The 15,309-nt window shown below is 35.4% G+C and overlaps 1 long non-coding RNA gene across 1 annotated transcript; it reads right to left on the reverse strand.

Moving 5' to 3' along the window:
• Nucleotides 1-2,704: 2,704 nt before the first annotated feature.
• Nucleotides 2,705-14,712, reverse strand: LOC307185915. Its single transcript, XR_013828208.1, has 3 exons — nt 14,653-14,712; nt 5,103-5,202; nt 2,705-2,919 (listed from the first exon to the last, which is right to left on the reverse strand). It is a non-coding gene; the product is annotated as an uncharacterized lncRNA (long non-coding RNA).
• Nucleotides 14,713-15,309: the final 597 nt, after the last annotated feature.

The following is a 15,309-nucleotide window of genomic DNA, read 5'->3' on the forward strand; positions in this document are numbered from 1 at the left end:
AAGTGTGAAAACTCAGAAAGCATCTATCATAGTGTTTTGCTAGTAAAATCATTGGAGAATTTATACTTCACAATTTCAAAAAGCTGTTAATTCACTTTCCTTAGTTGTAGAGATAGGTACAGATGAGGTGTTTCACTGTTTATTCTTTTTTTTTTTTTTTTTTTTTTGTGGTACGCGGGCCTCGCACTGCTGTGGCCTCTCCCGTTGCAGAGCGCAGGCTCCGGACGCGCAGGCCCAGTGGCCACGGCCCACGGGCCCAGCCGCTCCGCGGCATGTGGGATCCTCCTGGACCGGGGCATGAACCTGCGTCCCCTACATCGGCAGGCGGACCCCCAACCACTGCGCCACCAGGGAAGCCCTCACTGTTTATTCTTTATTGTTGTACTTAAAGTATATAGCCACAAAGAGACGTAAGTTGGAGGCAAAACTGTATTTGGATACTATTTACTTGCTTATGTTCTCTCTCTGGGCAGCCAAATATTAGTTCAACAATCAAGGAAAAGAGACTCATGGAGAAAAGACTCATATTTATATTTAATGGAAATTAGAATAAGGATTTATTTTGACTTGTGACTTGTATGACTATTTTTTTAATGGTTGAGGGAAAAGTACAGAAAGGAAAGTTATTCTATCTACCTATTTAGACATCCAATTTTATTAATGCATATTTTCATAGCTTTCACCCCAAAAGATATCCAACAGGTGCTAGCTCTTCTTCTGTTGTAAAGAGAAACCATTCTTGTTTGTTTTGATAGAGCTTAAATCAGTCTTCCTCCAGAAACCTCACCAGAACAGCAATGAAATTATCTCATTTTATGTTAATAAGGGTACACACACAAACACACACACTCACACACACACACAGACTAAAAATATAGAAGGAAAGAAAACAACAAATATTATGGAGGTAGAAAACAGGGAGATAGGCAATATTGATTTTGCATATCTGAACAATTTTGAAACATAAGTCTTCTGAGTAGGAAGCCAGGATGCAACTTGATTTCTTACATAGAAACCTACAAAGTTCCTAAGTTGTGAGTGCTAATTTCACATTCACATCACTTATATGAATTCCTTGACAATGGATGAGTTTCAAGATTCAAATCTTACTTTTGGGTTTTAAGGAGTTAATATGGTACATATACTACATATTATGCAATACACACATGTTAATATTGCAATAAACATAAATATGCATAGTGAGAATAAAAGAAAGACCACATAGAGTCTAGTAAGGTCACATTTTGCTCCAAATTACCATAAATAAATAAGTGAAGGAAACAAACAAATGAAAAATCTGCACATTTTGGATCAATAGGTAAGGTGTGTCTCTGACTGTATAGAAAGGTAGTATTCAAAACAGGATGACTGGCCAAAGCACTTTGAAAGCATTAGAATGCCAAATTTCCTGCCCCATTCTCTTCAGTTACGCAACCGATCTTCCCTACTCTGAAGCAGACAGAAAACTTATTTTTTAGAGATGATAAATTAGAGGCATTTCATTTTAGGAACACTAGAGATACCTGAGATTGAGAGAATAATTGATAATAGGAAATCAGTGAGAAGTTGTAACACAAGCTATGCAGTCAACATTCAAAGGGGGAATTACTTCCAACCTAGAATACTATACTCACCTTAGCAGTCAGTAAAATAAGGGTAGAATAAAGACATTTTCAGACAGGTAAGATATCAAAACATTTTCTATTTTCAGGAAGTTACAGGGGGATAAGTGCAACAAAATGAGAGAATATAAAATGATAGCACATAGATTATGGAATCAGGGGATGAAATAAAGAGACCAAAGGAAGTAATCACCAGGTTGATGGTAAAGGGATTTAGGAGCATGAAAGTTGTGCAAACAAACCTCGGGGAGTAACCTATTTAGTAGGTCAGAGGTTCTAGATATATCTACAAGATTATAAACAATAATCCTTGATAGTTTTGAATATGTTGTTTATACTTCCATTGAACTACTGGGGTGTGACTTGGTTTTACTTGTGGAAGAAAAGGGATGTTACCCCAGTGCAGTACCTGTCTCTCCTGTGAACAGTCATAATACAGATAATATGTAGTCACAAATTATGAAATAATTATTTTTGTGGAAACGGGTAAGCAGAAGTACGATGGATGGGAGAGGAATGAGGGTTGGGAAGGAGTGCAGAATTATTATTTTTCCAGCATAAAAGTGAAAAAAATTAGTCATGTTATTCTAAGATAGAGATATACAAAAAGAAGAAAACTAAAATTATTTAAAGTGGTTACTTACAGTGAGCAGGAAATGTGGGAGGATCACAGGAGATTGCTTTTTCCCTTTAAATCTTTGTGGAATTATTTGATTTTAAATTCTGTGCATCTATACCATTGTTAAAAATATGTGCTACATTTCTTAAAAAAGAAGGTGACTTTAAGTAAAGAAAACAGGGCATAAAGATACAGTACAGGACTAGCCAGGCTCAGCGTTGCTAGGCAGACACAGGATTTATGAGAGGAATGATGAGGAGAAAACCTGGGAAGATAGTTTGGGACTCATTCTGTAAGATGCATGTCTGTGTTAGAAAAGTTTGTTTTAAATGCTATAGGCAGTAAGAATCGGAGAAGGACTTTATATGGAATGTATTCAAACTTCCTAGGCCTCCCATACTTTGCTCCCTGAAGAGCGGAAGCACTGTTCTCTCATGTCAGCAAGTACTGATTTAGCAGACACATTTTCCATTTATATATTAAGATCTTCTTTCTGGTTACTAATAACTTTAGGGAATGAGGTATGGGGGAAGCAAAACAATATTATAATATAATATTGTATTGACCAAAATATTTACCTTAAGGCTTTGGAGATTCTTTTGGGAAGCTCCACATACCCCTGTGCCAGGGTGTCTCCATTCAATTCTCTACTCTTTGATTATGCAAGTGCTTCAAGTACTGTAAGCACAGAATCAATTATCAGTCTTTGTTCGCTCAAATCTGTTCTGCAAATTACATCTGCCTACTTAAGTTAAACCCCCTCTGTGGACCTACAAAAAAATGGCTGAACAATGTCCCTGAATATTCTCTTTAACTACAGGTTCTCAAACATTAAAGCACATAAGAATCAATTGGGAATCTTATTTAAAATGCAAATTGCAGAGCCCCATCTCAAGAGATTCTGATTCAGTAATTCTGCTCTGATACTCAGCACTCAATCAGGTCTCTCTTCTCTCTCTCAGAACCAACCACTATGCTTTTTCAGGTGGATTAAAGACAATATTTGGGTGGGGGGAGGAAACAAACTAAATCCCTGTTATGCTCTTATGCTTCTTTGGGCAGTGACATTCTCTCTGGCAAATCTTGTTCTCTTGCAGTGAGAATAGGAGGAATATTATTAGTGTTTTTTGGCAGATAGATTCTCTACTTTGACTATGAACTGAAGCTGGATACCTGATAGGGAAGAACAATGTCTAAAATAACACATTTTTTTTACTTCATCATTGAACCCCAAAGAAGCAGCAGAAAATGGATCATGCAATGACTTCTTGTCCAATATCATCTGGGTTACAATTACATATCAATGTCCTATCTTTGAAGACAAACTTGTAAAATAGGTATAGAATTTCTTGGGGAGAGAGAGGTTCTGTAACATCCTAAACCATAGTATTCCTTCATATTATAAAATTCTTATAGTATAACTAAATTGGAGAACTCAATTTATGGGGTTATTCATATAGTTTGAACAATCTCAAAATTGTCATACTGAGCAAAGTAAGTCAGACCAAGAAAGACAAATATCATATGATATTGCTTATATGTGAAATCTAAAAAAAATTGTACAAATGAACTTATTTACAGAAATAGAGTCACACATGTAGAAAGCAAACTTATGGTTACCAAGGGGGAAGGGGGAGAGATAAATTGGGAGATTGGGATTGACATATACACACTACTATATATAAAATAGATAACTAATAAGAACCTATTGTATAGCACAGGGAACTCCACTCAATGCTCTGTAATGACCTGTATGGGAAAAGAATCTAAAAAAGAGTAGATATATGTATATGTATAACTGATTCCATTTGCTGTACAACAGAAACTACCACAACATTGTAAATCAACTATTTTCCAATAAAAATTAATTTAAAAAAAATCCTACCACCCTCAAAGAAAAAATTCATATGAACAAGTTCTTTTCCTCATGCAAAATAATTGACAGTTGCAAAGACAGTATTAGAATCTTTTTGAAATAGTTTAGCAGAAAATTAAACTTGAGAAGAAATTAAGAGCATGTGGGAACTGAATCTACAGGGAGTAAAAATAAAAGGTTTCAAAAAGTGCTTCTTTGCAAATACAATGAGACATTTCCTTAATTTAAAAAAAAGAAAAAGAAAAAAAAGGCAGTCATCAAACAATGTAGAGTACTCCAGATAATTTGGGGTCAACTAATTAGTTTGCTAATTAGTAACTTCTTAGCAAATTTCAGTTCCACATTTCATTGTTTCTTAGCAGTTGACTAAACAGTATCCCAGAAATGACCCAGATGGTAGAGCAAAGCTGTGGGGAGATCTTTCCATAGTTTCTCTTTGTGATCATGTGGCTTACTGAGCAAAGGAGATGTGATGGTCCAAATAGGGATGTGCTTCAAGTTCAAAACACACACAGGCTTTGGAAGACTTATTATGAAAAAAAAAAAGTATACTATGTCATTAATCATTTTTATTATATGCTGAAAAGATAATGGATATATATTATCCATTTTGGGCATATTGGATTAAATAAAATACATTCTTAAAATTAATGTTTTTGTCTTTAATTTTGGTAAATATGGCAACTAGACAATATAAAGTTACATACATGGCTTGCATTATATTTCTATTGAGCAATGGCTTTATAAAGATCACATAGAAATGAGCCCCTTTCATGTTACAACTTGAAATGATATTAACAGCACCTCCAGTCATGTTTGTTCATTCTTCCTATCATTTTATCCTGATGGTGCGGTTTGAAAAACAGACAGCAGCTGCAGTAGAGATGCAGGTAGCAGCAGTTATATCCTGTCCTTCCCTGTCTGCCTATCTTTCTCCTCTGCTTTGGGTTAGTCCCCAGCCCTGCCCTTGCCCTTGAGAACTGACCTGTTCTTTGTCTCTCCCCTTGGAAATGATGCTTTTGTCCTAGCTTCTGTCCTTAAATGACTCTTCTTTCTGGATGTTCTGCAAAAACTGTTTCCACAAACTTCAAGGAAAAAAAAAAGGCTAAATTCAGTTTTATTTTCACTCTGAGCAAGATTCTAATAAAAAGACAAGAAAAATATCAGCTATTCTTAATCATAATTGCAACAAATTGATATTTAGTTTGCACATTTTTATTTGTCTAATATATCAGTGTATCAGGCTTAACTGAATTGGCAGAATATCTAGAACTCCTAATTGCAGGGATAAAATGTATGAAAGACTGAGAAGAGATTTTTTTTTCCCTAGGAAGAAGTGGTTTGCTAAGCAAATTAATAATGTAAAAGTTTTTCAGAGCTAATTACAGTCCTTTCTTACTTGATCATTAAAGCAGTTTCCCTCTGCTAGGCAATATTTTGTTAACCTAGTTTAGTTACAGTGTGAAGTAATAAAACGGAATTTTTAAAAATATGGCCTATTATTCTGTCATTGTTTTTTTATTCATAATGAAACTTGCTAAAATTATAAAACATAAATTAGACTTTAAAAAAGTTACCTGACTTTTATCAAAATGCTACTTCTTAAAAAAAAAAAAAAACCTCAGAATAAAATTGCAAGTTGTAAGTTTTGTTGAATGCTTAACCAGAATTTGAATATCTTGTCTTGCAGTATACCCTGAGGTTTGGGTAAAATGTGACTTCAAGATATATACCTGAATAATGAAGATTTAAATGTACTTTTACCTTCAAACATAATACAAAGAAACGTAACTCTGAAATAATGCATTTTCCTGCATCTTCTTTTCAGCTGTGATTTAGACCAATATGCAAAACGCATATATAAAATGCGAAATCATCACGTTTCAATGCATACAATAATTTCTTCTCTGTCGTTATAATTGCTAATCCTGCAATAATTTTGGCAGCTGGAAAGAATCTCACTAGAGTCTCCCTGAACTGCTCAGAATACTGTGATTTGATAATAGAGAGTTACAGAGAAGCATAAGAAACTGATCTTAGCATGAAATTCCCTGACATGACTCAAGTCAGGCTAGTAATTTAGCACTGAAGGCTGGCCTGGAGCTTAAGGAAGAAGCTGTCACGCCAGGTGGTATATAGTAGGCAGGCTGCCACTGGGGGTATCACAGTTTCCAGTGCACTGTGTTACAAGGGCATGCAAACTTGTCAAACCAATTATTGTAGAGCTCAGAAGCAAGATGATCAAAGTCCTGTGGGTGGTGGCACGATGGGCCTGAGGCATCCGTCCATTCTGAGTTGGACAGCTGCCTATTGCAAAGGTAGAGAATAGGACTCACTCCCCAAGGAAGACTGACTGGCCAATACTGGGCAGGCAGGTTGCTTGAGTCCTGTCCAAGTTCACAATTGTCTATTCCTTACTCACTGTCTTGGCTTGACCAAATTTGAGGCAGGCCTCTCTCCTCCCCATAGGCCTCTGAACTTTGGCTCACCCCCAAACACTGGCTTTTAAGCAAGCACTAAGGAGCAAAACATGCTCATTCCAAGAACTGCCTAAGCACAGAGAGAAACATTTCCTGTTGAACTGCCCCAATCAGGCTGTCTGCTGACCCCTATCCACTTGCCCAATTTCCCCTCCAAATTCCTCCCATCCCTACTTACTCTTCCTTATAAAAGAAAAGCCTTTTTTTTTTTGAGATGTTTGCAGATGCTGAGATCAGTGTGTTCTCCCTATTGCAATAGTCTTTTGCAATAAATCCTTACTTTATCTTAGTCTGGATTTATTTGTTCTTTGACCGTCTCAGTGATGGGTCTGCCTCATCTTTCCTTGCTCCCACTATTCTCTTGTCTCACTTGCCTTCTTGTCATAATCCATAGCCACCCTGAATGAGTAGCAAATCCAGGAATAAAATTATTTATTTTAGGTCTGAACTATTTCTGCATATTCTTTAATTCTGCCTGGGAAAGCCCTCAAAATCATTTCTCTTTGTTTTCCTGGAAAATCCCTCCTTCACTAGGTCTCAGCTTATAACCTTTAGAAAGTGTCCTCTGATGCATGTGATTGATTAAATACCTGTCTTTTTGTTGTTCTCAAAGCATTTTATGCTTAACCCGACTGTAGTCATTCCCTCACTGCATTACAAATGCCTGTTTCCTTACATCTGCCCTCCTAATCTCCCTAAGGGCCAGGCCAGTGTCTTATTCATCATCTCTCAGCACCTAGCATAGAGCCTACCACATAGTAGTTGCTCATTAATATTTTCTCTAAAAATTACCAAATAAATGAAATAATGAATGCCCAGAAACCCTCCCCCCAATTCACTAGAAAACTAGCATGCCCAATTAACCAAAGCAGAAGACAAATTCCATAAGAAAAATCTGTACATCAATGGCCAAGGGATCTGCAAAAGTAACACTTTTAGGTCCACAGCAGCAAGACTGTGTTGCAATCAACCCTATAATGTGATTTGACTGAGGCCATGTAAGCAGTCACTGCCCAGGTTCATCCTGACTCAGAAACTAAGCAGAACCTTAATTCTGCAGCTCAGGGTGGTGGCAGGAGATGAGCAAATCAGGGGAAGGCACAGAGACGGGAAAGTCCAGTCCTCCTTATTTTCATTCGTAACTTAACATCATGTTACATGCTATCTTCACCAGCCTGAATACCACTCTAAAGCTATTTCATACCTGCTTATTTTAATTTCCTGTTTTCATCTCTCCAGTATTCCATCTACCTTTGATCCATTCAAAGATATGTGGACAATTCTCAATCTTTATTATATTTATTTTTTCCTATGTAAGTGGAATCCCCAGCCTATGCCTTTTCCTTTTTAAATTAGTTTAACAGAGAACCAGTGTTGGGAAACATTTTGTAATTTTAAACTTCTGAATAAAAACTTATAAACTTTTAATGGATTCACCACCCAAGAGACTGCTTTTATTACAGTACCAAAATAATGCAGATTGCAAAGCTACACAATGATAAGATTGGCAAAAGGTTTTGGATGAGTTCTTTAAACTGATTAAACTGGCCCACCTGTTTTTGAAGTTCACTCAGTATGTGTTTCATCTATTTAGTCAGGTAACAATTGCCTCGTTTAATTTCATTAGTGTGTGATTCTCTGAGTAGGGCAAACAAGATGTGCCTTTAAAGAGAATAATGTCTCAAAATGTTTTTTTATTCCATTTGAAGATAATACATATAAAGTTTTAATATAATGACTACCAAAAGTTTTTTCAAAAATTAACTCTAGGCATCTGATTATTATTAGATTTAATGATCTATAATATATTGTTGAAAGTAACATTAAAATATCATAAAAAATAAATACAAACTATAGAGCAATAATGAAATTCCAAAAGGGAACATGCTTATAAAATAGTATTTTGAATATTGAGTCATAAGTTGAATTGCTCACCATGAGCTTTATTTTGTTCCAATAGGCTATATTTTTGGTTATATTTTTGTTGTTGTTAACGTTATCTTGGGACAAAACAATCTCACAAAGAAATGTGATTATTTGGGTTTAGTATGAAATCTTTTTATGATCTGAGTTTACTATAATGTAAACTATAATGTATCATGCAATTAATACTAATTATTGGTATTATTAGTATTTTTTCTCTTTCTTTTTCTCCTAGTTTATGTATTAGCCTATTGGTTTGCAAACTGGACCCCTTAGAGGCAAAACTGAAGAAGGAGGCAGACCACTCCAGATTGCAGGTGGCAGGTTTAATAAGCAAGGGAATTTATACATGAAGCTTGTCTTGGGCGGCTGCAAGACCAGTAGATTGCCACACCCGCCTGCCAGAATCTTAAAGTTTATATAGAGAACTTAACTGGGTTCTGTCACATTTACCATCCAAATGGTCTCAATATCACATTGCTATCTCAAGGTTGTGTCCTTGGGCATCTTCTACTGTAGGGAAAGCAAATGGAACAAACATTCCAAAGACAGAATCTGATTGTCCAGATTCTACACTAAGATCAACCGGCAATCACATCCTCTCAATTACCTCCTCCAATTCAGCCATGTGCAGATTTTACTAAAAAAAAAAAAAAATTCCTCCGTGATATCCACTTTGATCTTTTGAAGCTATTTCCAGGGGTGAAATAGTGTGTGGTGGAATGGGGAAAGGATAAAAAAAAATACATTTCTGTCTGATTTCTTCCTCAGCTTGTGCCTGGCAGTCAAAACTAATATTCAAGCATAATCCTGGGCGAGATGATGGCAGGTAGTGTGTCATGGGCAGTCCTACAGGAGAGGGGGAGGAAGATACTGCTAAAAAGAGATAAGCACTATTGATCGTGCTTTCTACCCTGTTGCTTGTTATTCTAGCAAGAACAAAATAGAATGAGTTGATGATGCAGACTATGTCTCATTTATTTAATCAATATGTATTGAGTGCCAACTATAGAGGAAGCATCAGTCTAAGCTCTAGGCATATATCAAAGAAAAAAATAGAAAAATCACTCTGTCTCATGAAGATTAGATTTCCCCATCAGCACAACTAAAGCTCTTTTAAACAGTACTTCTCCCGATCCAGCCCCAAAGCTAAACAGTGACAGAACAATAAATAAATACATAGCTTCCGTTCATGAACGATTATAAATTTGCATTGTGGTACGACACCATGATGAGCAGTTCACCCACGGCCAGTTAGCATATTTTATATATCTATAGTGTAATATGAGCATTTATGCTACATATTCTCTCTTCATAAAGCCAAATTATAAATCATGGTAAAATGACCTGATTTCTAGTCAGACTTCTAGCAGTTGCTGTAAGCTGCTTGACATAATTGCCCTTTAGTTCCTGAATCTGTAAAATGTGAAATGCGAATGGTAATACAGTGAATTCAATTTTTTTACCGAGTGGGTCAAGATGAAGATCATTCCACAAAAATGGATCTTCCTCAAGGGTGGTGATACATATGTGCCATTTAACTTAATGATTGTACAGGGGAGTGGATGGGGAAAGTCAGTCCTCTATTCTACTTTACCACTGAAGGGGACAATATGTACCTGCTTTTATCTTCTCTTGTATATTTTACCTTTTGTGAGTGAATTACGATGTAAAACAACTCAATTAAAATGACAAAGGTACATAGTACTCTTAAATTTTGCTGTCTGATCATACATATTATCAAGCTGTTATTCCCATTATGAGAGTTGACAGGCGTGTAAGGACCAGTTCTCCTCTTTCTCCCTTCCCTGCCTCATTTGGCATCAGTATTCTACGTTCTATTAATACTGCAGGCTCTTGAGAGACCTCAGACTTAACTGAGCCAAATTTCATGAGACACGTGTTAAAAGGTTTCTCCCTCACATCTCTCAGAACGGAAGAAAGCCCCCCAGGCCATATTCTGTTGTAATTTAACTGTGTCTGACACATGGAAAGATTTTAAAATATCAATTTTTTAAGGAATTAAAAAGCAAGTTAATTAATATATAAAGAGGCTTTTCTATAGAAGAATATTCTTCTATTAGCAGTCAAGGCTAATGTGTCTTCAGTTTTAATTGATAACCTACATAAGAAGAGGCTGTTTTTTACTGGGGCCTCTAATCAAAATTGATTCCTTAAATTTGCTAAAAGCACCAGCATGTCTGAGGAAGGCTACTCTTTTTGGATTCCTGACCTATCATTTAATGGGAAACTGAAAAACAGGAAGAGGAAAATAGACCAGATTGCCATAAAACAGTTGACATGTTAAGATATAAAGTAGACCACACACACACACACACACACACACACACTCTCAGAAATCATTATATGGAGATCAGGAAGAGAAGGTCACATTCAAAGCATGCTGGTGAATATCAATAGAAAAGAAAGATAATCTATTGACAGAACTTACAATTCAGGTTAAAAAAAGTGAGTGTATTTGTGACTGTTTCTTGAACTACTATGCAAGTGTCATATAATAAAATTATCTACAAATTTAGGAAGGTAAATGAAATATTGATCCTCAGCCCTTTTGTTAAGCACGGGGAGAGTCCCGAAGCATTCTGAAAGGTTAGAAATTCAGTGATCTTATTGCTTCTTGTGATAGTGAAGCTTGCTGCACAAACATTTGTATATGGATAAGTGACTTGGAAATAAGGGTATTTTCATCATCCATGGGCAATGTAAACACAATAGAATTTGATTTGAAGATTCTGTTGAAATGTTGGTCTTGAAAAGGTAAAAAGTTACAGCTTGCGATATTACAATTTATTCTATTGATCTTTGTAATTATCACAATGAATATATGTGAGCAGAGGTAGGGTTAATAAGAACTTCTGTTTATTACTGTTTGATAACATTATAGATGCCACCTCTAAAGCTATACTGGGTGTTCTACAAAATAGAAATATTTATTCCCCAATCATAAAGTAAGAGATTGCCTAAAGAACATTTTGTTGTCTTAATTTTTGTTTTTGGTGGTTAAATATTTGTCTAGGGCACTACTTCAGGAAAGGAGAATTTGGTCCTGACTAAACCATAATGCAAAATATTTAAATATTACCACACTCAAAATTGTACTAGCAGAATTTAAATGTACTTTTATCTTAGTTTCTATTAAAAATGCCAACATAAATGTAGTCAATATTTCTGTTGAGTTTTTAAAAATCAATTTCTTCTTATTACTATCTCTACTGTGTTTAGACAACTAAAGATAAACTACTACTTTTGTGTTGAAAAATTTGGTTTATCAGAAAAAAATCATCCTCTTACAGAAGCAGATTTGTTTAGAATTGTTTCTTCCTGCTTCATTCACACATATGTGCGTGTTTTAGGGTATTTTTATATAAGAATATATGCACTTTTCAAGAAATAAGATTGTCTTTCTCTCTTCATGGACTTAAAGAAGGACCTAGGCCTGATCTATTTCCATTGTAAGCATTTAACCAACATAGGCTCACTTGACTTCTCAAGAAATCCTGGGCTCTTTGTCCACAACTGTGGACATTATGAGAAACTGTAGTACAGTTGTAAATAAATTTTATCAAAGCAAGTCAAGGATGAGCTCTTAGGATTATACTTTAGGGGGGTATGTGGCAATCTGGTCTATTTTCCTCTTCCTATTTTTCAATTTACCATTAAACTCTAGGTCAGGAATCCAAAGTGAGCAGCCTTCCTCAATTAAAAAAACCTACTTAATTCTGTGAATACATTCATTCTTCTACAACATTAAAAAATTGAAATGTAACTTCTTGTATACAAATGCATATAAATGTACGTATGTGCATAGATGTATGCACACATGTATATACATACATTATATGTATACACATACATTCATTATACATATGTAATATATAATATATATGTCTATTACAATATTACTCTTTGGTTTTAGATGCTTTCCCTTTATTTTTCATGAAGGAACCATTGCAAGCAGTCTAAAATACTCATTTTTAAAACTTCATTGAAATTCTGTTTCTTATTACTCTCATTTCTCTATGCCAAAGAACATTTTTAATTAAGGCTATATGCATCCAGGATCATTAATTATCTGCAGATTAATTGCCACCACATGATTGTAAGATGGCTACTCCAGAAAGGTTATAAATTATGTTTAAGTTCTAAACGCTAGGCCATTCAAACTGAATAGAAAAATAGTGAGGGCTGATTAGTGGAGAAAATGGAGGGAAAATGAGGGCAAGAAAATAAATAGTTTAAAAAACAATGTCTTTTAACGATGCTAGGTTGAGTATTCCATTCACCTGTTTTGGTAAACTTCCAGTTATGAAAAATTTACTAAATATAAAAGTAATGTCAACTCAGTTGACTTTAGAAATGTCTACATATGCAGATAGAGGTACTATTGTGTTGTTTTATTCTAACTTTTTCATATAACCCTATAGCTTATAAACTATGTTACCATCTTAAATTTAACCATTAATTATATAAGAAATATATGTAATTTTAGGGACTTTCCTGGTGGCACAGTGGTTAAGAATGTGCCTGCCAATGCAGGGGACACAGGTTCGATCCCTGGCCTGGGAAGATCCCACATGTTGCAGAGCAACTAAGCCCGTGCGCCACAACTACTGAGCCTGCCCTCTAGAGCCTACGAGCCACAACTACTGAGCCCGCATGCCACAACTACTGAAACCTGCGCACATAGAGCCCGTGCTCAGCGACAAGAGAAGCCCCCACAATGAGAAGCCCGTGCACTGCAATGAAGGGTAGCCCCGCTTGCTGTAACTAGAGAAAGCCCACGCACAGCAGCAAAGATCAATAAATAAATAAATAATAAATTTAAAAAAATGTGCAGACAGATGAGTAGTTTTAGTATATTCACAGAGTTGTGCAACCATCACTACTATATAATTTTAGAATATTCCAACAACTTACAAAGAAATCTTGTACATACTATCAGTCATTCCCCATTCTCATTCTTCACTCCAACTCCTCTTTCCACACACCACCAGCTCTAGGCAAACACTTATCTACTTTCTGTCTCTATGCATTTGCCTAATATGGAAATTTCACACAAATAGCATAATACATTATTTATAATTTTTGATTCGCTCATTTCACTTAGCAGAATGTTTTCAAGGTTCATCCATGACATAGCATTTATCGATACTTTATTCTTTTTTATTGCCAAATAATATCCCTTTGTATGTATATACTAAATTTTGTTTATCCATTCATCAGCAGATATTTAGGTTGTCTCTAGATTTCGTCTAATTTGAATAAGGCTGTTGTGAATATCTGTGTATTCGTTTTTTGTATAGACATATGTTTTCATTTCTCTTAGGTACATACCTAGTAACTGAATGCTGGGTCATATGGTAACTCCATGTTTACCATTTAGAGGAACTGTCAAACTGTTTTGCCAAATGGCTGAACCACTTTAAATTCCTACAAAGAATTATGCCTTTTTGTTTTGTTTAAAGAAGAACTTCTATGTTTTCTATTCCTAACTATTTTCAAATTTGAGAATGTCTGTCTTTTGATTTAAACGGTAACATTTAAGGTGTAACTGTCTTGGACTTCTTTGTCGACTCTTCTGTTATCTTTTGTAATTGGAAAGAAAGAAAGAAAGAAGGAAAGCAAGAAAGCAAGAAAGAAAGAAAGAGAAAGAAAGAGAAAGAGGGAGAGAGGAAGGGAGGAAGGAAGGAAGGAAGGAAGAGAAAGAAAGAAAATTTGGAGAAATTGTGCATCTACCTTCCTTCTTCTTTCTTTTTTACTTATTTTTCCCTCTGGATGTCAAATTGTTTTATGTTTGGCAAAATCTTAACAATCATTTATTTTGGTGTTCAGAATTTTGCTTTGAATTTCGGAATGCAGGACAAGCTCTCTATTGTCAGCTACAGCATACCCTTCATTATATTATCAATGATGTGCTTTTGATTTTTTTTTAAACATCTTTATTGGAGTATAATTGCTTTACACGTGCTTTTGATTTTGAGGATTTGTTAAATACTTTAGGCCAATGATACATTTGTTTAGTTAGGACCGTGTATATCCTGCTTCAATATGCATTTCATGGCTTTGGATTTATAACACAACTCAATGTATAGCACTGAGGCTTTGACTTACCAGAGAGTTGTCCCAGTTATTTACTTTCCATGTTTCACCAGTTTCTTCCACAAAGCTGTTTCTTCTATTACCTAGTTAAAGGAGAGACGATGTAATGAGGATATCCATGAAGACTGCTGATTTTCAGATTTGAAGCTATTCATCAGAATTTTGTTCTCTATACCAAAGTGACTTCTAGGTATAGGGATATGATCAGGAGCCTTTCCACAGTATTTATACTGCCTCATTCATTTCTCTCCTCTCTCTCTCTCTCTCTCTCTCTCTCTCCTACCACCACTGACTGAAGTTGATGTGACCCTTCTTTGTTTAAGTACCAGTGGTGACAAACTCTGTGTGTGTGTGTGTGTGCACGCATGCATAGGTGTTTTAGTTCATTAAGTCTCAAATGAGTACAATTTGCTTCTGTAGTTTCATCCTTTTAAGAATATTCACACGTTATGTTAATCATTATTGGTTGTACCTTAAAGTGTTTTTCAAGTATGCACGTGTATATAATTTTTAATATGCTCGTTTGTTGATGCCAATCATATACAACTACCTTAAGAGATGTATCTGTTACACTTTATATCTTTATGTAGTATTTAATTGAGTTCAGGATATTTTATTTTTTCTCTCAGAATAAGCTATGTTACGTTTTGGTAGCAAGCAATACCAGAA

The sequence above is a fragment of the Stenella coeruleoalba genome, assembly GCF_951394435.1.
Source record: "Stenella coeruleoalba genome assembly, chromosome: 4".
Taxonomy (NCBI): domain Eukaryota; kingdom Metazoa; phylum Chordata; class Mammalia; order Artiodactyla; family Delphinidae; genus Stenella; species Stenella coeruleoalba.